We start from the raw sequence: 22,240 nt of genomic DNA, 5'->3' as shown, positions 1-22,240 counted from the left end.
CTGTGGGAGGAAGCCAGAGCACTTGGAGGAAACCCATGCAAACACAGGGAGAATGTGCAAACTCCACACGGACAGTTGCCCAAGGCCAGAATCGAACCTGGGTCCCTGGCACTGTGAGGCAGCAGTGCTAACCACTGAGCCACCATCAACAAACATCCTGCATTTCAATTATATAATTAATCAAACTCCATTTACTACGAGGGAATAGCTTATACATGGGGCAAATGGCACTTGACAAATATGTTTTTAGTTCAGTTTTCCATTTAGTTAAGTCAAATTATTGCTATAGAGGTAGAAGCTATGGACATATTGGAGATAATAATTGCTATTGTCCATTAATAATTTTTAAAATTGTTCTTTCCTCCCTCTTTTTTAAGAATAACTGTAAAGCACAGGCATCAAATAGACCTGAATTATCTTTTCACAGTAGTTTATTTTTGGAACCATCTCTATTTGAGTCCACAGCTAGGATAATCTATTCTCTACAGCTGGAAAGTGGTGTGTGAAATTCAATTCCGGGTGAAGGGGTTGGTGCTATCTTTTACTTCCTTCTCTGCGGAGAAAGCCAGTCCTCTGCTTGGCCAAATCCTTGTTGGCCTTTCCTACATCTGGATTTCTCTGTGTGGAAGTACTGGCAAAATCCCATGTCCTACTGAGGCATGATACTAGCCAATCTGTCAACACCATTTGAAAATTTTCTTCAAATTAAATATACATCTCGGCTTTTGAGTCCTCATGCAGCAGGTGCACAACCCTAAAGCTGCCAAAATGGTTCCCCAACATCTCAAGTGTGGAGTTAAGAAAAAATCTTTTGTGATTTAACTTACACCATCTATGTGTTAACACTTCATTTGCGTCCAAGTTTTTAAGGAGTAGTTACAAAGATGACAGGTCAAATTTTCCACTAAGTGTATTTGGTCATGAAATATGAAGTGTGCCTGGAGCATGAAAAAAAATAGGCAGTGAAAATTGTATCCTTGTAATGCAACTTATTCAATTTGTCTAACATTGAATCAATTAGATGGAAAATTGTCAAGGTTCCATAGTACGTTTTTATTGAGAAGTTTTTGTTGAATCTTTACTAACTTCATGTTTACTAACTTCTCATGTTTATTTACTCTCTACATTGTTATTCTAATTGTTATATACATACTTACTATAATACTGACTGGTTATCAAAATATTCTGTATTCATAATGTAATTATCTTTGTAGATCCAACTGTTTCTGTTAAGCCCAGTTTTAAGCTATTTCAGTGCCATTGCCCCAATCTCCAAGCACGATCAAATACTTTGATGTGGTAAATCCCTTTCAGCCTGTTTTATTTTGCCACCAATTTTCCTAAGTCTTGTCAAAATTAGGATGAGTCAATTTTAGAGGCTCCTCATCACAGAAGAACCTTGTTTAATAGGAATTTTGGACGGTTAGTCGAAGGCTAAGTTTTGAATCATGAGAAGTCAGACTGCGGAATCAGATGCAACTCAACTTTACCAACTTCCACTTCTGATATTACCAAGTGAAATGCTGTAAGGGTGGCATAGTGTTTCAATGGTTAGCAATGCTGCCTCACAGCACCAGGGACCTGGATTCCATTCCACCTTCAGGTGACTCTGTGGAGTTTGCACATTCTCCCTGTGCCTGCTTGGGTTTCCTGCCATAGTCCAATGCAGGTTAGGTGAATTGGCTATGCTAAATTGCCCGTAGTGTCCAGGGATGTGAAGGCTAAGTGGATTAGTCGTGGGAAATACAGGGTTATGGGGTTAGGGCAGGGAGGTGGGTCTGGGTGGGATGTTCTTCGGAGGATTGGTGTGGACTTAATGGGCCAAATGGCATGTTTCCATACTGTAGGGCTTCTATGATTCTAATTCTGGATTAGTGTGCTGGAAGAGCACAGCAGTTCAGGCGGCATCCAAGGAGCAGTAAAATCGACGTTTCGGGCAAAAGCCCTTCATCAGGAGTAAAGGCAGAGAGCCTGAAGGGTGGAGAGATAAGCTAGAGGAGGGTGGGGGTGGGGAGAAAGCAGTATAGAGTACAATGGGTGAGTGAGGGAGGGGATGAAGGTGATCGGTCAGGGAGGAGAGGGTGGAGTGGATAGGTGGAAAAGAAGATAGGCAGGTAGGACAAGTCATGGACAGTGCTGGGCTGGAAGTTTGGAACTAGGGTGAGGTGGGGGAAGGGGAAATGAGGAAGCTGTTGAAGTCCACATTGCTGCCCTGGGGTTGAAGTGTTCCGAGGCGGAAGATGAGGCGTTCTTCCTCCAGGTGTCTGGTGGTGCAGGAGCGGCGGTGAAGGAGGCCCAGGACCTCCATGTCCTCAGCAGAGTGGGAGGAGGAGTTGAAATGTTGGGCCACAGGATGGTGTGGTTGATTGGTGCGGGTGTCCCGGAGATGTTCCCTAAAGCGCTCCGCTAGGATGCGCCCAGTCTCCCCAATGTAGAGGAGACCGCATTGGGAGCAACGGATACAATAAATGATATTAGTGGATGTGCAGGTAAAACATTGATTGTTGTGGAAGGCTCCTGTAGGGTCTTGGATGGAGGTGAGGGAGGATGTGTGGGCGCAGGTTTTGTAATTCTTGTGGTGGCAGGGAAAGGTGCCAGGATGGGAAGGTGGGTTGTAGGGGGCCGTGGACCTGACCAGGTAGTCATGGAGAGAACGGTCTTTGCGGAAGGCGGAAAGGGGTGGGGAGGGAAACATATGGTGGTGGGGTCTTTTTGGAGGTGGCGGAAATGACGGCGGATGATTTGTTTTATGTGAAGGTTGGTAGGGTGGAAGGTGAGCACCAGGGGCATTCAGTCCTTGTTACGGTTGGAGGGGTGGGGTCTGAGGGCGGAGGTGTGGGATGTGGACGAGATGCATTGGAGGGCATCTTTAATCACGTGGGAAGGGAAATTGCAGTCTTTAAAGAAGGAGACTATCTGGTGTGTTCTGTGGTGGAACTGGTCCTCCTGTTAGCTCATTACAGTTGAATCTAATGGGATTGCTGAAAAATGTGTTGCTGGAAAAGCGCAGCAGGTCAAGCTGCATTCAAGAATCAGGAGAATCGACGTTTCGGGCATAAGCCCTTCTTCAGGAAGGATCCTTGGATGCTGCCTGCCCTGCTGCGCTTTTCCAGCAACACATTTTTCAGCTCTGATCTCCAGCATCTGCAGTCCTCACTTTTAATGAGATTGCATATAGTTAGGTTGAGCTATTTGATTGACCTTGAGCAGGTAGGTTGGGGTTGAAATTGGTGGTTAAGGAATGGAGTTTGTGACACGGTTTGAAGATCCCAATCAAAACCTTCTCCACTATTTACTGGAGAAAATGAAATGAAATATTGAATGTCATGCAAGAATTCTTACAACTTAGAGTGGAATGTGGAGCAGATGCAGAGCTCAATATTATCAGTGTATAAGTAGAAACTGACTTGATACCTGCAGAAAATGACACCACAGGGAAGCTGCTAGATGAGGGAAAGCAAAATCATGATCACTATTGTTCATGGTTTTATGGATATATTTGTGTAGTTTAGAGAAAAAGCCAAGTGAGACATAGCCTATTGAGCTGTACAACAAAAGAAAAGTGTTGCAGGTGAATTGGATAATCATGACAAAAGCTGCAGGACAGTCAAGGAAGGATTCTCGCACCACGATCACAGTCACCGAGGATGTCATTTGTGATTCTGGTTAGTGCTACTTCAATTTAGTGACAGATTCTATTTGTAAAGTAGGACTGACAGAATCTTACATGGATTTATGCAGTTTTTGAGCAAAATAAAAACATAATTCTGCAAATACAAATTCACCCCATAAACTTTTATGCGTACATATGCAGGAGAGACAGAGTGAGTGTGTGCATATGGGTATGAGTGGGTTTGTTGGTTGTTTAAAGGTGAGAAGGTCTTGGCGAGGTGCGCATCCTCATTTATAATGTGTTGCAGCCTGCAAAGAACATGGCGTAACCTTTCGGCTTCCGGGATGTACTGGACAACGATGGGTACCCTATTGTTGCAACATGTGTCTGTCTCCTGAGGAGGTCATTACTAGTTTCCCGCTGTGGCACGTTGGAACTGGTAGTTGATGAGTTGAGCATGTTACTTCATTCTTATGAGGGCATACTTTAGCACCTTCAGGTGTCTGTTGCATTCCTCCTCCTCTGAACAGATCCTGTATAGCGTAGGGTTTGTCTGTAGGGGATGGCTGTTTTAATATGTTTCAGGTGGAAGCTAGAGAAATGTAGCATCATGAGATTATCCATGGGTTTGTGATAGATATTGGCAAGACTGAGCAGATGCTACAACTGATGAATGTACACTAGGCAACGATCACCAGGCAGCAGCGTTCCCTCTCAATTGGGTCTGGGACAGTTGGCCTCGGATCTTCGGGTGACCATCCTCCAAGGCGGGCATCGGGACAACGCAAGCAACAACACAAAGTGGCCGCGCAGAGGCTGAGAGCCAGGTTCGGTGCCCATGGGAATGGCCTCAATTGGGACCTTCGGTTCATATCACACTACTGGTGACCCCACTGCATCTCTCTCTTCCTCACTCTTCTCTCTCTCCCTCTTCTCTCTCTCCCTCCCGTGGGCGGCACGGTGGCACAGTGGTTAGCACTGCTGCCTCACAGCGCCAGAGATCCGGGTTCAATTCCCGCCTCAGGTGACTAACTGTGTGGAGTTTGCACGTTCTCCCCGTGTCTGCGTGGGTTTCCTCCGGGTGCTCCGGTTTCCTCCCACAGTCCAAAGATGTGCAGGTCAGGTGAATTGGCCATGCTAAATTGCCCATAGTGTTAGGTAAGGGGTAAATGTAGGGGTATGGGTGGGTTGCGCTTCGGCGGGGCGGTGTGGATTTGTTGGGCCGAAGGGCCTGTTTCCACACTGTAAGTAATCTAATCTCCTTCTCTCTCTCTCTCTTCTCTTCTTCTCTCTCTCTTCTCTTCTTCTCTCTCTCTCTTCTCTCTCTCTTCTCTCTCTCTCTTCTCTCTCTCTCTCTTCTCTCTCTCTCTCTCTCTCTTCTCTCTCTCTCTTCTCTCTCTCTTCTCTCTTTCTTCTCTCTCTTCTCTTCTTCTCTCTCTCTCTTCTCTCTCTCTCTCTCTCTCTCTCTCTCCCCCTCCCTTCTCTCACGCACACGCCCTCTCACAGGGCTGAAACCCATCACACTCACGCACACATACTTGATCAAGCTTACACACACACACATTTACATACACACTTTCACATGCGCACACACTCACTCTGTCTCTCCTGTATTCACACACATATAACTTTATGGGGTGAATTTGTATTTGCAGAATTATATTTTATTTTACTCAAAATTGCATAACTCCATGTAAGATTCTGTAAGTCCTACTTTAGAAATAGAACCAATCTGACTTAACACTGGGACACAGACAGACTTTAATCTCACAGCTTTTATGCATTGTCTGAGCTGAGATGGTACCTACAGTTAGAAAAGCAGAAGTTATTTTGAGAATGTAACTTAAAAAGAGTTCTGGGATTTATATATTAAAGAACCGAAGCTAACATATCCCATTCTAAAAGATTAAGGACTTAATGTAAGTTTCTTTACTATATCATTAGAGTTCCATGACACTGTAAGCCTTTTCCTCTGAATTCTGCATCTTATGGTCATGTTCCACAACCACCTGATTAAGAGGCAGTGCCTCAAAAGCCAATGCTTCCAAATAAACCTGCTGGACTATAATCTGGTGTTGTGCTATTATTTTAACCCAGAAATGGAAACAGGTATATCAAAGAAGGGAAGGGAGGAGTCTGAGGGATTTGGTGAAAGTGGAAATTGGAAGCAAAATCGATAAACTGTACTAATTCTGGACAGGAGAGGGAAGCACTACTAAAGATGTCTCTACATTCAACATATAATAGTCCCACCATTCTGGGAATTGACGGCGGCACGGTGGCACAGTGGTTAGCACTGCTGCCTCACAGCGCCAGAGACCCGGGTTCAATTCCCGCCTCAGGCGACTGACTGTGTGGAGTTTGCACATTCTCCCCGTGTCTGCGTGGGTTTCCTCCCACAATCCAAAGATGTGCAGGTCAGGTGAATTGGCCAATCTAAATTGCCCGTAGTGTTAGGTAAAGGGGTAAATGTAGGGGTATGGGTGGGTTGCGCTTCGGCGGGGCGGTGTGGACTTGTTGGGCCGAAGGGCCTGTTTCCACGCTGTAAGTAATCTAATCTAATCTAATCTAATTTTGGAGAAAGAGGTGTGGGTGAAGGCTGGAATAGGACTGCAATGAGGAATGTTCTATGTACCCCACGAAGAAACAGGCATAACTGAGGTCCATGCAGGTACCACAGCCACGCCTCTAGCCTGAAGAAAATGAGAGGAGTTGAAAGAGAAGTTGTTCAGGGTGAGGACGAGCTCAGCCAGGTGCAAGAGTGTTTTTTTTCAGGAAAATGTGGCAAGCCCTGAGACCATCCTAATGGGTGATGGGATTGTAAAGAGAAGGTGACTGGATCCCAGAAACTAGAAATTCTGAAACTGCTGTAAAGTGTTAGAGGGATCACAGATGTAAGTTGGCAGGGATTGTGTCAGGGGGGAAAGGACTGAGTCAAGGTAGGAAGAGATCAGTTCTTTGGGGCAGGAGCAGGTTGAAACAATATTTCTGTCTGGGCATACTGTTCGTGGATTTTGGAAAGGAGGTAGAAGCAAGCTGCGAGGTGATTGGGATACTTTGAGCTTGGAGGCAATTGAGGGAGAGCAGGGAGATCATCAGATGAAATTGGGTTGGTGACTGTGGTTGGTATAATGACCTGATGGTGTTGATGTTCCATCAACAGTGGGACATAGACAGACTTTAACCTCACACCTTTATTGTATTGATTGAGCTGAGATGGCACCTGTTGTTAGAAAAGCTGAAGTTATCTTGAGAATGTAACTGCAAAGGAGTTCTAGGATTTATATATTAAAGAACTGAAACTAGCATATCCTATTCTAAAAGATGAATCTAAATTTGTTACAGCTCCATGACACTGTAAGCCTTTTCCTATGAATTCTGCGTCTTATGGTCATTTTCCACAACACCTGATGAAGAGGCAGCACCACAAAAGCTAGTGCTTCCAAATAAACCTGCTGAACTATAACCTGGTGTTGTGAGATTTTAAATTTTGTCCACTCCAGTCCAACACTGGCACCTTCAAATCATGACTACCATCGACTCCATTTCTGGGGAATGGCTAGCCACCAATATCCACTGTAAACCAATTGACTCCCACAGTTACTGTGACCATCCATCCTCGCACCTTGTATCCTGTAAAGACTTTATTCCATTCACCCAGTTCCTCTGTCAATGTCACATCTGTTTTAATGAAGCTAACTTCAACAAAGGAGCCTCCGAAATGTCGACCCTCTTCTTCAACTAGGGATTCTCCAGGACCGTTGTTGACAGGGCTCTCAACCAGGTCTGATCCATCTCCTGCACTGCGGCCCTCATGCCCTCTCTACCCTCCCACAACAGCAATAGGGGTTCCCCTTGTCCTTACCTACTGTCTCACCAGCATCCACATCCAGAGGATCATCTGCCACCACCTCTGCCACCTCCAGCGACATGCCACCAGCTGACACATATTCCCTCCCTCTTCCTTGTCTGCCTTCCACAGAGACTGTTCCCTCTGGGACATCCTGGTCCACTTTTACTTAACTCCCAATACCCTTCCCACAGGCCCACAGCATATTCCTCTGGCAACCACCAAAGATGTAACACCTGCCCAATTACTTCCTCCCTCCTCAGTATCCAAGCCCCAAACAAATCTTCCAGGTGAATCAGCATGTTACCTGCACTTCTCACAATCTAATTTACTGCATTTGCTGCTCACAATGTGGTCTCCCCTACACTGGGGAAACAAAGTGCAGACTGGTGACCGCTTCGCAGAACATCTATATTCTGCTTGCAAAAAAAAACCCTGAGCTTTCAGTTGCCTACCACTTTAAGAGACCACTCTGTTCCCTAGACAACGTCTCTGTCTTGGGCTTGTTTCAGTGAAGCTCAGTGCAAGCTGGAAGAACAGATTTCATTTTCTGCTTGGGGATCCTGCAGCCTTCTGGACTCAATATTGAGTTCAATAGGGCTCAAATTCTCCCATGTCCTTGCCTCTACCCCAACACATCAGGCCTTGTTATCACATAATCTGCTATTACACACAACTCATTGTTAGCCACTTAACAGTTAACAATTAACAGTTATTCACTCACCTAGCCAGATTGTTATCCAGTCCTTTCTCTGTCCAATTGTTCTACTATCTGTTTGGGATCTGTCTCCACCTGTTGTTTACTCCTTACTCCTCCCACGCCCTCCCCCCAACCCCCCGCCCTATTTTCTGCATATAAACCGAACTTTCCCAGCTGCATTGAGTTCTGAGGGATGGTCACTTGACCCAAAATATTGACTCTGATTTCTCTGCACAGAATGCTGAGCTTTTCCAGTAATTTCTGTTTCTGTTTCTGTTTCTGATAAGAGACAGGTACGCTGGAGAAATTATGCAAGTCAACACGAAAGAGGTAATTTAAACCACTGCTAGGATGGTTTTCCTCACCTTGTATGAGGAAAAGTGGAGACCGGTAGGAAATTGAGTTGGAATGCCATACTCTTTCCCGGCACTCACTGTACTCAACCTATCACAGATTCACAGAAATGTTAGAGTACTGAAGGAGACCATTCGGTCCATCATGCCTGCTGTCATTAAATAAATTCATCTCAAACGTCTTAACTACTATCCAATAGTTTATCACTTTCTGATTAATCAGACAATGTATGATATTTTCCAAATGCAACTCAAATACACATGCATGCAATCTCATGTTAAGGCAAATGCATAAAGATGGATTGGGCACCTTATAGAATAGTGTCACTATCTACCATTAATTGTTGTTAATTAAGGGATTTTTATTAACATGCATGAAACATACTAAACTGGAGAGTGGAGATACATTAGAAGATACATTAGAAATATTTTAAGCAAAATTCTTGAAGAAACTTCAACTGCATGCAGCATGAATATAGAGGGAAGAATCACAGTTAAACGCGGCTGAATGGCATTTCAGGCACAGTAAGCCTGGAAATGCTGCCTAAATAGCTTTCAGGTCAGGCTGACACAATAAATAAGGAAATGACACCATTCCTTAGTGAGAGATATACATTGTAGAGAAGAGCCTTTGTGCGTGGATGACTGCAGCAACAAGTGGGCGTGAGAACTTTACTGCATTAAAAACTACCAACATTCACAGATTGTAACCAGCATCAAATCAAAAAAAATTCTCGCAAAATTTTCAATTAAGCCTTACAAGAAAAGTGAAGATTGCCTATTTTCTGCTTTCTGCTGAGGTAATCTCTGTGGAGTCATGTTCTCTCATCGATATCAGGAGGGTTATTTTCTGTACTGATTTTCTGAATATAATACACAAGTGATAGAGCCATAGAGTCATTGAGATGTACAGCATGGAAACAGACCCATCGGTCCACTCATCCATGCTGACCAGATATCCTAACATAATCTATTTACATTTACCCATATCCTACTAAATCCTTCCTATGCATACATTCGGCCTTTTAAATGCTGAAATTGTACCAGCCTCCATCACTAGCAGCTCATTCCATACACTCACCACCCTCTGCATGTAAATATTGACCCATTTGTTCCGTTTTATTTCTTTCCCTAAACCTATGCCCTCTAGTTCTGGACTCCCTGATCCCAGGGAAAAGACCTTGTCTTTTTATCCTATCCATGCCCTTCATGATTTTATAAACCTCTATAAGGTCACCCCTCAGCCTCGGACACGCCAGGGAAAACAGCCTCAGCCTATTCATCTTTTCCCTATAGCTCAAATCCTCCAACCCTGGCAATATCCTTGTAAATATTTTCTGAACCCTTTCAAGTTTCACAACATTCTTCCAATAGGAAGGAGACCAGAATTGCACTCAACATTGAAAAAATGGCCGAACTGATGTCCTGTACAGCCGAAACATGACCTCCCAACTCCTGTACTCAATACTCTGACCAATAAAGGAAAGCGTACCAAACACCTTCTTCACTACACTATCTATCTGCGACTCTGCTTTCAAGGAACGATGAACCTGCACTCCAAGGTCTCGTTGTTCAGCAACACTCCCCAGGACCTTACATTAAATGTATAATTCCTGCTCTGATTTGCTTTCCCAAAATGCAGCACCTCGCATTTATCTAAATTAAACTACATCTGCTACTCCACAGCCCATTGGCCCATCTGATCAAGATCCTGTTCTAAGTGAAGGTAACCTTCTTCATTGTCCACTACACCTCCAATTTTGGTGTCATCTGCAAACTTACTAACTATGTCTGCTATGTTCACATCAAAATCATTTATATAAATGATGAAAAGCAATAGACCCAGCACTGAAACTTGTGGCACAGACCTCTAGTCTGAAAATCATCCCTCCACCACCATCCTCTGTCTTTTTCCTTCAAGCCAGTTCTGTATCCAAATGGCTAGCTCTCCCTGTATTCCATGTGATCTGACCTTGCTACCCATCTCCCATGAGGAACCTTGTCGAATGTCTTACTGAAGTCTATATAGATCATGTCAACCACTCTGCCTTCATCAATCCTCTTTGTTACTTCAAAAAACACAATCAAGTTTGTGAGACGTGATTTCCCAAGCACAACACCATGCTGACTATCCCTAATCAGTCCTTGCCTTTCCAAATACATGTACATCCTGTCCCTCATGATTCCCTCCAACAACCAATATCAGGCTCACCGTTCTATAGTTCCCTGGCTTTTCCTCACCACCTTTCTTAAATAGTGGCACAACATTAACCAACCTCCAGTCTACCGACATTTCACCTGTGACTATCGATGATACAAATATCTCAGTAAGAGGCTGAGCAATCACTTCCCTAGCTTCCCATAGAGATCAAAGGTACACCTGATTAGGTCCTGGGGATTTATCCATTTCTATGTGTTTCAAGACATCCAGTGCCACCTCCACTGTAATATGGACATTTTTCAAGATGTTACCATCTATTTCCCCACATTCTCTATCTTCCATGACTTTCTCCACTGTAAACACCGATGCAAAATACTCCTTTAGTATCTCCCCCATCTCCTGTTGCTCCACACAAAGGCCGCCTTGCTGATCTTTGATGGGCCCTATTCTCTTCCTAGTTTCCCTTTTGTCCTTAATGTATTTATAAAATCTCTTTGGAATCTCTTTTTGTCCTCCAGACTTCCCTCTTAAGTATACTCCTGCTGCCTTTATACTCTTCTCAGGATACACTCGATCTCTGCTGTCTGTACCTGACATATGTTTCATTTTTTTTCTTAACCAAAACCTCAATTCCTCTTGTCATCCATCATTCCCTACTCCTACCAGTCTTTCCTTTCACTGAACAGAAATATACTGTCTCTGGACTACTATTATCTAATTTTAGAAGGCTTCCCATTTTCCAGTCATCCCTTTACCTGTGAACATTTGCCCCCAATCAGCTTTTGAAAGTTCTTACCTAATACTGTCAAAATCCTTCATCCTCTCTCCTTATTTTGCTTTGTCATTGTCCTGGCATTTTATGAGATTTAACAAGCATTTTTCCTACTAGTCATTTGCTTTGGTGGTGGAGAGGAACCTCAATTATCTAAAGGACATGGATAGGGAGTATTTTGTTCGGTTAATCAAATTCCAGATAATTGAATGCCGGATAACAGTTTAGCCAAGCATTGGGACCTTGTGATCTTGCTGGATAGTCCAATGCTGGATTGTCAAGGTTCCTCTTTACTTACTATGGCCTCAGCATTAGTTGCCCTGGATTGTGCAGAACAAGATAAAATAAATGAGGAAAAGAACGGATCATAAAAATTGATTGACAAATTTATAAATACAGAGGTCCCACTTGTTTGTAGGTATGATTTGACCACTGTGGATGTGAAGGGATCGGAAACTGGGGTGCAAAACAGGATAAGTTCTTTTGTGGGGGCAGAGTGCACTTGGGGTTTTGCAAGGGAAGGAGCAATTGTATTAATCAAGCATCCAAAGATTTCAGTGAAGACTCAAATCTTCCATTAAATTACTCTTCATGTGCAGCTCATTTATTGACCAAATAATACATATTACAAACTTTGGTCATAAGCAATCTTGACCATGACATTGATCATGACAAATTAATTCTCATCACCTGAGAAGCAGGAATGATTACAGGTGGCCTTAAAAGTGACTCTTGTGTTCTCCAAAAGTCTGCAAAACAAACTGACTGCCCTCTCTGTAAATCTGCTAAAAACTATTTTCCATCCATTTTGCACAATAAACATTTGGTGGAAGATGGAACAAAATCCAAATTCATGCTCCTGAAACTCAAGATGCCTCCATTGCTCTTCATGTACATTTTGTGTCACTGTTCTTGTCAAGCCTTCTGCTTTGAGGCTGTCCATGTTCCCATTCAACCCTTTGATACCTCTATTCCAAAAGTCTTATAACTATACATGGGCATGGAGCTGCTTTTCTCTCAAAGTGAACTGTCAAGATGTGAGAACATAGGACTTTAGCCAATGTTTAATTTTTTTGGTGATTTGGGGGTGGTGAGGGCAAGATGGTTGTATTCCTACCACAGTTATTAGACCACAAATTATTTGCACAATATATCTTGTGCTGCATGTATTTGTATAAGATTAAATGTGCACTGTCTTAGACGACCATGTTATGTCCGACCGTACTGCAGTCTGTGATAAAGCCTGATCTATATTTGCTTCAACTGCTCAGCAATCACATCACTATTCTGGTTCTGATATTCCCCACATGCGTTCATTCCACCCGTCCTGGATGGAACCAGCAACAGTTGATTTGGTACGAGGTACAGATGATTTGAAATACAAGGGCATCTGAATGTCCAGACCAACAGCAGTTGCTGAATAGCTACTCTTATGGAGAAACCACAGCAGACATTGTCCTCAAGATGTAGAGGAGATTTAGGAGGCCTAGAATTTACCGTCCTCACTGTCATTTCCCCTAGACAGTGAAGTGCAATGTAGGCACAGGCTGAGGATATTCCAGAACACTAACAGAATGGTGTCTTGTGCTACAGCAGGACTTGTGCTCTGAAGGTGGGGATGGCTTATGTAGAAATCTGTGCCAGATATCTTGGAAGCTGCCATGATGCCTACGTTCCTGATTTCTTTCAATTTGCTGCCTTGCTCCAAGTGCCAAATGCTATACATGGTTGGCTGCTGGGAAACAAAGGTTACCTTCTCAAGCAGTGATTGATGACTTCTTTATGAAACTCTTGACCGAGGCTTAGGCAATATATAATGCAACCCATACTTCCAGCAGGGCTATTGTGGAAGAAATGATGGCTGCTCAGCATGAGAATCCAATACTTGGATCAGTCTGTGGTGGTTTATAATATACTTCAGATAGAATGTGTCACTTAATCCTGGCAAACTGTGCCCTGCACAACTGCGGTAGGCAAAGGTAGGATGTAATTGATGCTGAAGAGCCAGGAGAGGAGCGACAGTCTTCTGAGGAAGATGATGAGGACATTAACCAAGAGACAGAGACAGAGAAATGCCATGTCAGCTACAACAAGCTAGTCAGAACTTACTGACATTCTTTTCCGCGAGAATTGGGTGAAGCCATCATTCCCCATATATAATGAATGCGCATGTCTCGTTGATCCCAGGACAAGTAGCTCTTGTTTAGTCACAAAACCATAAACTGTATCTTGCTCATTTGTTCATTCTTTGTCTTTCCTGTTGTGCAAAATTATTGTGAACAATTGTTTGAGGGCTTCACATCATTTGCTGCTTCAGGTTTCAAGGACACCATTTTCTCTAACATGTACAAGAGGACTCAGCATTATGATGTTAGGGTTCTAACATCTCATGGCACAAAGGAAAAGTTAGCTTCTTAGGTGACCATCTTGATGAGGTATCTGACAGCTGCACAATCAGTTCTGCTCCGCCCATTATCAGAATTATAAGCCTGATGCAAACCCTTATCACTCACCATCATTTTTCAAAGTCTGCGACTTCACAAACTCTGCTACATGAGCATGTGATGCTTAAGTACACTTCAATCCAAGATCTAATATTACAGAATTTGCACTCAAAACCATTATTTTCCTTAGAACGCTGTACTATGAGGCCGAGTTTGGATCTCATCCTTAAATTAATGCTGCTTCCCTGTAAAGCATAAAGATAGAATGAACCTGTATCCAGAATGATCATTTAGCCACACATCCAAAGTGGCAATAGTGTGGAACATGAACACGGGCAAGAATATTTTAGAAGGCATTAGCTTTGTAATCAGTAACCTCCTCAGTACTAAGTCTTGCTGTAGTCATGAACCTAAGCTTTGAAAGATGTGTGAAATCTATTGCAATCCAGGATGCTTCCAGAGACAAATAATGCATCACTGTTGTAACTTCTACCCTCCTTGGAGATACATGGAGGCTGCTCAACTCTGACATGGCAGTCAATGGACCAGGCCTACAGCTAAAATGATGATTTGAAGTGGATGTATGTTACAAATTTGAGATTCGATTTATTACATTTTTGAAACATCATCTGTGTCATCAATTTGTCCTCTGATAGGTTTCTTCAACCCTGCTCTCCCTCTATATTTATGTGCAGACCAAAGGGTGTCTGCAACCGGAGTGGAGGGAGCCCGATCTGCAATGGAAACGTTTCGCCTGGAAAGTTTAAGCAGATGACCCCAGAAATGCTTGTGGAGTGCAGGGAGCAGACATGCTGAGTGTTTCCCATCTAGACATTGGCTCAGCTCAGCTCAGCTCAGCTGCAGCTACTGCAACATTGGGGATCACAGGCAGGGTGAACTTGGGCACTCAGCATCTCTGAAGTGTCTTCTTGCGGTGGGGGAGGAGAAGTGGAAGAGAAGGGTTGGAAGCAGCTTGTTTCCTCCTCCACCTGGGTACCTGCTAGCACTACCCTGTCACCTTGAAAGGAAGGGGCACCTGGAGCAAAGTTAAGGTTCTTCGTCCCCCTGTCATTGATGCTGAACACCAATGGCTAAAGCAATAGAAAGCAGATCCGAGTGCACCTCCAGCAGCCACTGAGTGTTCTGCTGAGCTTGGCACTCTATGGCAGATGCCAACCTATCCATGGCAGATACAGGCATGCTGGAGCCAATGTGGCACTGATCATGTTAGTGGACTCCAACGTTTAGTCCAGTTTACCAGACCTCCTTCTATTTGTGCGACTGTGTATTTACACAAAGTTATAAAACCTGACACTATGGAGTCATCTTCTTAGAAAAAAGAACAATGCAGCCACAAGAACAGGTCCTATAGCCTTCCACTTTGCCCTTCCATACTAAAACTGTCTTCACTTACAGGATCCATATCCCTCTATTTCATTCCTATTCATGTATTCCTCCAGGTGCTTCTTGAAAGCTGCTATTGTATCTGCTTCCACCACCTCCTCTGGCAGTGTGTTCCAGGCACTCACCACCCTTTGTATGAAAAACTTACCTTGCCCAACTCTTTTAAACATGCCCCATATCTTGAACCTGTGTCCCTTTGTAAAAGCCTCATATTTTCCACTCTATCGAAGACATTCACTATCTTATAAGCTTCTAACAGTTTGCCTCTCCACCTCCTGCGTTCCAGTGTAAATAAACCCCAGTCTATCCAACCTTTCTTCATCATTAAAATCCTTCATACCAGGCAACATCCTGGTAAATCTTTACTGTACCGTCTCCAAAGCATCTGCATCCTTCCAGTAGCATGGTGACCAGAACTGTACGCAATATTCCAAGCGGGTCCTAACTAAAATTCGATAAAGCTGCAGCATAACTGGTCTTTCCTTATAGTCTATGTCCCTTCCAATGAAGGCCAGCATGCCATTTTATTACCAACTTACCTACCTGCGCTGCCACCTTCAGTGATCTGTGGACCTGCACACCCAGGTCCCTCTGCATATTTCCACCTGTACTTGACCATCCAAAATACATCACCTCACATTTGTCTAGATTAAACTCCATCTGCTAATTTTCTGTGCATGCTTGCTATATCCTCTGGCTGCAGCTACTCACTAGCTGCAATACCACCAATCAATGTATCATCTGCAAACTTACTAATTAGACATTTCCCATCAAATCATTTATGTACACTATTAACCACAGAGGTCCCAGCACTGATCTCTGTGGAACACCATTAGTTACAGCCCTCCATTTCAAAAAGCATCCTTCCACCAATACCCTCTGTCTCCTATGATTAAGACAGTTCTGTATCCATCTTACCTTCTTCCTGGATTTGCGCAGGTGCCTGGTTTCTTAAGGTTCACTAAGTGCAAGTGGCTTGGGCATTTTTTTCCTCAACCAACTGCAGGAACATGCCAATGATGTGCCCACCAGATTCCACTCCCAATTCAAATCTAGATAAATGAGCCACCAAGGTTCTGGAGGGTGCAGGAGAAAGCCTTGCTAGTGCATCCTCTGAGAGATCTGTGATTTTTTTTTACTTCAGAGCTAAAGGAGGAGCTGATGGGGTCAGGTACTGGCCTCTTAGTGCAGAGGCCATGTGGATGCCATGTGTCTGCCTAAGAGAAGGAATTATTTACATAACAGGGAAAAAAGTTTGAATATGCTCAGGATAGATTCAGTATTGGTAATGGGGGAGTAGTGCAGAACAACACAATTAATCTGACTGGGGTGCAACAAGTACATCGTCACCAAACTCAGGAGACAAATATTGGCCACCCTGATGTCTGAATTTGTCCTTTCAGTCCTGTTATACAAGATGATCTTCTGCAATGTGACAAAGGAAGGCATTGGATGAGGAGGTGCTGGATGTTTTAAAATGCTTAAAGTGGATAAATCCCCAGGACTTGATCCGACTTGAATTAGAATTATGGAAACAGGCCCTTCAGCCCAACAAGTCCACACTGCCCATTCGAAGAGCATCCCACCCAGACCCATTACTCTATATTTCCCCTGACTAATGTACCTAACCTATACATCCCTGAACAATATGAACAATTCACCATGGCCAATTCACAAAACCTTGCACATCTTTGGACCATTGGAGGAAACCACAGCACCAGAGGAAACCCACACAGACACGGAGAGAATGTACAAACTCCACACAGTCACCTGAGGCTGGAATTGAACCCGGATCCTTGGTGCTGATGAGGCAGCAGTGCTAACCATTGAGCCACCGTGCAGACCAAAGGAACTATAGGCTAGAAAGCCTGATGTTGGTGGTGGGCAGGTCTTGGCTTTTCCTTATCACCTTTCTTAAATATTGCAACCACATTAACCAACCTCCAGTCTTCTGGCACCTCATCTGTGACTATCAATCATACAACTATCTCAACAAGAGGCCCAGGTTCCCTAGGTTCCAACAGAGTTCCAGACTATACCTGACCAGGTCCTGGGGATTTATCCACTTTTGTGCATTTTTGGACATCCAGCACCTCCTTCTCATACAATCCCTTCCTTTACCACTTTGCATAAAAGAGCTGAAAGGACCAAGTCAGACATGGGGGTGGCCAATATTTGTCTCCTTGCCTCCTGGAAGGAGGAACATTGTGAACTTATTGATGAGGGACAGGATTTACATGGAGTTGGAATGGCAAGAACTGTGCGTGGGAAATCATGTCTCATGAACTTGATTGAGTTTTTGATGAATTGACAAAAAGGATTGATGAGGGCAGAGCGGTGGACATGATCTATATGGACTTAATAAGGTGTTCAACAACGTTCCCCATGGGAGACTGGTTAGTAAGGTTAAATCTCATGGAATTGAGGGAGAACCAGCTATTTGGATACAAAACTGGCTCAAAGGTAGATGACAGAAGGTGATGGTGGAAGGTTGTTTTTCAGCCTGGAGGTCTGTGACCAGGGGAGTGCCACACGGATTGGTGCTAGGTCCACTACTTTTTGTCACTTATATAACTGATTGGATATGAACATAGGAGGCATAGTTAGCAGATGACACTAAAATTGGAGGTGTAGTGGACAGCGAAGAAGGTTACCTCAGATTACAATGAGATCTTGATCAGATGGGCCAATGGACTGAGGAGTGGCAGATTAGTTTAATTTAGATAAATGCGAGGTACTGCATTTTGGAAAAGCAAATCAGAGCAGGACTTATACACGTAATGGTAAGGTCCTGGGGAGTGTTTGCTGAACAAAGAGACCTTGGAGTGCAGATTCATAGCTCCTTGAAAGTAGAGTCACACGTAGATAGGATAGTGAAGAAGGCATTTGGTATGCTTTCCTTTATTGGTCAGAGTATTGAATATAGGGATTGGGAGAGAGGAGGAAAACTTCAAGGCAGGCATCCTTGCAAGAGGATTCGCAGTAGGGTTAAAATCAACTAGGTAAAAACAATGACTGCAGATGCTGGAAACCAGATTCTGGATTAGTGGTGCTGGAAGAGCACAGCAGTTCAGGCAGCATCAGAGGAGCTTCGAAATTGACGTTTCGGGCAAAAGCCCTTCATCAGGAATAAAGGCAGTGAGCCTGAAGCGTGGTGAGATAAGCGTGGAGAGATTCTCTACAAAAATCTCAGGGAGTCCCTCTCCCACTGCAACTCCCAGGTTATATGCTACTTTCTCCCCACTCCCACCCTCCTCTAGCTTATCTCTCCACGCTTCAGGCTCACTGCCTTTATTCCTGATGAAGGGCTTTTGCCCGAAACGTCGATTTCGAAGCTCCTTGGATGCTGCCTGAACTGCTGTGCTCTTCCAGCACCACTAATCCAGAATAGGGGTTGGGAGGTCATGTTATGGCTGTACAGGACGTTGGTTAGGCTACTGTTGGAATATTGTGTGTAATTCTGCTCTCCAAAGGATGTTGTGAAACTTGAAAGGGTTCAGACAAGATTTCCAGGGTTGGAGGATTTGAGCTATAGGGAGAGGCTGAATAAGCTGGGACTATTTTCCCTGGAGTGTCGGAGGCTGAGGGGTGACCTTATAGAGGTTTATAAAATCATGAGGGGCATGGATGGGGTAAAGAGACAAGGTGTCTTCCCCGTGGTGGGGAAGTCCAGAATGAGAGAGCATAAGTTTAGGGTGAGAGGGGAAAGATATAAAAGGAACCTAAGGGTCAACTTCTTTCCGCAAAGGGTGATGCACATATGGAATGAGTTACCAGAGGAATTAGTGTAGGCCGGACCAATCGCAGCATTTAAAAGCATCTGGATACGCGTATGAATAGAAAGGGTTTAGAGGGATATGGGCCAAGTGCTGGCAAATGGGACTAGATAAGGTTAGGATATCTGGTCAGCATGGATGATTTGGACTGAAGGGTCTGTTTCCATGCTGTACACCTCTATGACTCTAGAAAAGTGCTGGAATAGGCATTAGTGGTGTTACAGGAACAGGACAATTGATAAGGTTACATGAGTGAGTGAGTAGAGTGAGATGTACAGAGGGCAAGAAGGAGTAGTAGATTGTGACTAGCATTCTTACTGCATTGTTGCGCATGTCTTCTCTTTGTGGAAACTGCATTGACTCAGGTGGCTCTCTCCATCCAGGCTGACAGCATCTGCTGCTGTCATCTCCAAGCGCAGTCCTGGAAACAGAGGAAGGCCCTCCTCGACCAAGATTTCTCGATCTCTGTGCATGGACCAGAGTGTCACCTTCCCTTTCTCAGCCATCTCCTTTTCAGTCGGGCATCACACTTGCAATGGCCATTCCTGGGTTCCAGTGTTTGAACTGATGTTTAGCTGGGATTTGATTATTGTACCTACAGCTTCACTGCTGGAAAGTTTTGCCAGTGAGGAGCAGTTCCGATGCTGTGAACACATGACTGACAAAGAAGGGCAGTGTAGTGCCCAGATTCGTAACTAATCAGGTGACCAGATTGTATGAGAAAAGTCACCTAGGCACGCATAGGAAAATCCATCCACGAAACTCTTGATATTGATGCTGCCAAAATATAGGAACATTCACCACTATGTTTCAGGTATATGACCCTCTACCAAAACTGGAAAAAGTTAAGGATGTTTTAGGTTTTGGGCAGGAAGTGGATTGAACAAGAATAAAAGAAGCTCTATGATAGACCGGCAGACAGGAGTGAATTACAGGGGAAAAAAAATCCTCCAGTACCAAAGAAGCAAGAAAAGACACAAAAAAAGGAAGCATGATGTTTGCCTTCGAGAGTGTTAAATCTAATGTATTAAGTAATGCACAACGATGTCATACAGACTTGAATGGAAGAACAACTTTGGATCTTAAACAAGACAGACCTACTCCTGAGGTCTCCCTGATCATTATAATGACAATATCTATCATATCAATGACCTTGGTTGCTGTCTTGCAATAAACAACATTTTATTTTGTGCAACAGTGTCTTCTTGTTAGACTGTTTCCAATACCACACTGGGTCAATCAGGCCCAATGGATCCCTACTGGAAAGAGGGTGGTGGTAGCCAATCTACCTGATGTACCTTATGCTGAGGTGACTGTGGTGAGGAATCATTGTCCTACATGAAGATATGCTTCTATCTGAAAGAAGAGAAAACCAGAACAAGCCAAGAACATGAAAAAAAAAGCGACAAGACTTTATGCTCTAAAACTGTTGAACCTGTTGCTGACTCTGAAAGCCTATGAAATGCTGAAGCTTACACTGAGCCTCACTGGAACAGTACAGTAGGATGAGGACAGAACTCCACCTTTTGATATTTTTTATATAAACTACTGACAAACCACACTGAGAACAAATTTAGGGCTCACCATAAACAAACAAGTAAAAAACTGACAAAACTGTTAGTATTTTGATCAGACCAGATACTTCTTACAGAGCAACAAAACACTGCTTAACTTTCTGGCCTTGGCCATGAACAGTACAAGCTAGGGAACACTCCATATTGGACCCAGCTTTTCCCCTACTGTCAGATCTAAAGATTATAAATGCTTGATTTAGTAGTGAATTAGTTTCCCTCATTAAATTGTACCTCATCTATTGTGGCTTTCAATGTTTGTTTTAACATGCCACCTTCCTGTGAATCTTGGTATTCAGTTGCTTTCATACTACAGTCAGTGGTGTGGGACTTCTCTTCCTCATGATTGCTAATGAGAGATGGCTGAAATGTTTACGACCTGCCTGCTCTCTCAAAACTGAACAGAATCAGTGTCTTTGTGGTGCCACATTATTTATAACAGGATAGGAAATGTAAACCAGAGCATAGATAATTAGTGTGTGCCTTGTAATGGTCAAAGTGCATTAATTTTTATTATGTTGCATATTACCCTGACTTATCAGTACTCGTATTAACATGTACTCTTCCTGCTCATGTAGTTGTTGATAATGAAGTGCTGTCTATGGCACTTGAATGGGTAAAGACTGAACATTTTACATCTCAGATTTGCATAATATTGGAAGCAAAGTCAATGCCTTCAATCTTTATGTCCTTTCCAAAGTCTTGAAGACTTGAAGAATACACTGACAATACTTGGATAGACTGAATGGATTTTTCTCACCCCAACCTTTCTTGTATTCTCTTGGAGGTATATAGCAAGGAAACAGGCCCTTCATCCCAAAGAAATAACACCTGTGAAACAAAACAAATGTATTGTATCATAATAACTGAATAATCTCTTTAAACTTCATGGAAGTTTACTTCACATCAGCTGTTCTAACTTGGGATTTCAAGGTCAGCTGGTAATCATCCAACAGTCACAGAGACCAGTTGCTATCAGTGATACCTAGTTAAGTGTCATCACACAAGTTGAAAATTCAAATCCTAGCTGGTTGACCCTTTTTAAAATAAATAACAAAGGTATTTAAAGAAATACTCCAAGGAAGCCATATCAAATTATATTTGAGAATCTAATCTTGCCATTGCATAAATCAGCAATATGTGATGATTGCACTGTTTGCTTTTGACTGACGTACTATTTTACAAATAACTATGGGCTAATACAGGACAGATGTGCGTCGACCCTTTTTATTATATATTGTCTTCTGAGGTTCCTTTGGCGTGAATTGAATGGGTATGAACTCAGCACCCATGCACCAAACAATCCAGTACATTTAATAGTACATATAATGCACTATAATAATTGGCAGTGAATGTCAACTTGATATGGGACAACTAAACACATAATTGGCAAGATTTTTAAACTTCAGGGGTGGCACAGTGACTCAAATTAACTGCAGTTAATTAAGTATCTTGTGGTTAAAGATAAAAGATAACTGGTATAGAAATATTTGTAACCTTTATAGATTTAGCTGCTATTACATTAACTCTTTTATAGGCACAAGTGAGTTTTTAACATTTCATTTAAAATTAAATAAATACAAATATGTAACCAAC

This window comes from Chiloscyllium punctatum, chromosome 14 (genome assembly GCF_047496795.1).
Source record: "Chiloscyllium punctatum isolate Juve2018m chromosome 14, sChiPun1.3, whole genome shotgun sequence".
Taxonomy (NCBI): Eukaryota; Metazoa; Chordata; class Chondrichthyes; order Orectolobiformes; family Hemiscylliidae; genus Chiloscyllium; species Chiloscyllium punctatum.
The sequence above is the reverse complement of the archived record's forward strand: the minus strand, read 5'-3'. Positions refer to the sequence as shown.